The sequence below is a fragment of the Camelina sativa genome, chromosome 4, assembly GCF_030686135.1.
Source record: "Camelina sativa cultivar CO46 ecotype springtype chromosome 4, ASM3068613v1".
NCBI classification, from domain to species: Eukaryota; Viridiplantae; Streptophyta; class Magnoliopsida; order Brassicales; family Brassicaceae; genus Camelina; species Camelina sativa.
The window spans coordinates 212,830-213,918 of NC_141883.1; the positions used below are offsets into that span (position 1 = coordinate 212,830).

The window sequence follows — 1,089 nt, forward strand, 5'->3', positions numbered from 1 at the left end:
AGTTGGTTGGGTTTAGGAGCTGAAGTAGAGGCAATGTTACTCTCCATATACTTCATTCTGGAGTTGAGACCTTCAAACTTCATGTTCAGATCATTGTACTGTGATGTGAGCCTTTGATTCAACTCAGCAAACTGCTTGGCTTCCTCAATCTTGCCTTGTGTTTGCCCAATCAACAACTGTTGCATCATTGCTCTTAAGTCTTGTTCCTGGCCTTGGTTAGTCTGAAACCCTGGTGGGGGACACAATTGGGGCTGGAACACTTGGTGTTGTTGCTTGGGGATGTAGTTTTGTTGCTGTTGAGGTTGTTGAGGTGGATAGACCTGGTCTTGAGGGTTGGCCACATTGGTGCTCCTATAAGAGAGATAGTTGTTTTTGAAACCTCCTTGGTTGTAGCCTTTGAATCCTCCCTGGTTTTGCAAGTAGCACAACTCAGCAAATTCAGGCTCCCCCTCTTGAACTGGAGCTTCCTCTTCACCAATGAAGTGAATGGACTTGGACTGGCTGAGGAGTATCTTGTCAAGCTTCTCATTGACCATCTTCAAATCCTTCTTATACTTGTCCTCTTGATCAGTTGAGGAGCTCCTTATGGTCCTATCATAGTCCTCATTATAATTGTCATCAGATTGAGCAAGATTCTCAACCAATTCCCATCCTTCTTCCACATTCTTGTTGAGGAAGTTGCCATTAGAGGCTGTGTCAAGAAGCATTCTTATCTTGGGAAGCACTCCTCTATACAAGGTGCTTAGAAGTGACTCATTGCTGAAGCCATGGTGAGGACACTAAGTTTGGAATCTTTTAAACCTCTCCCAAGCTTCACAAAAGCTCTCATTATTCCTTTCAGCAAACCCAGAAATCTCATTCCTCAGCCTAGCAGTCCTTGTATTGGAGAAGAACTTGGCCAGAAAAGCTTTCTTGCATGCATCCCATGTGGTGATAGCTCCAGTAGGAAGAGTCTTCTCCCAAAGGTGAGCTTTATCTCCAAGAGAAAATGGGAAGAGCCTTAATTTGAAACCATCATCACTCACTCCATTGATCTTAGTGAGTCCACATATTCTGTCAAACTCATCAAGGTGATCTAGTGGATCCTCC

General features: G+C 44.0%; 1 non-coding gene across 1 annotated transcript; it reads left to right on the top strand.

Moving 5' to 3' along the window:
• Positions 1-762: 762 nt before the first annotated feature.
• LOC147945131 (small nucleolar RNA R71) lies at positions 763-869 on the top strand. Its single transcript, XR_015597835.1, has one exon. It is a non-coding gene; the product is annotated as a small nucleolar RNA R71 (small nucleolar RNA).
• The last annotated feature ends 220 nt before the right edge of the window (positions 870-1,089 follow it).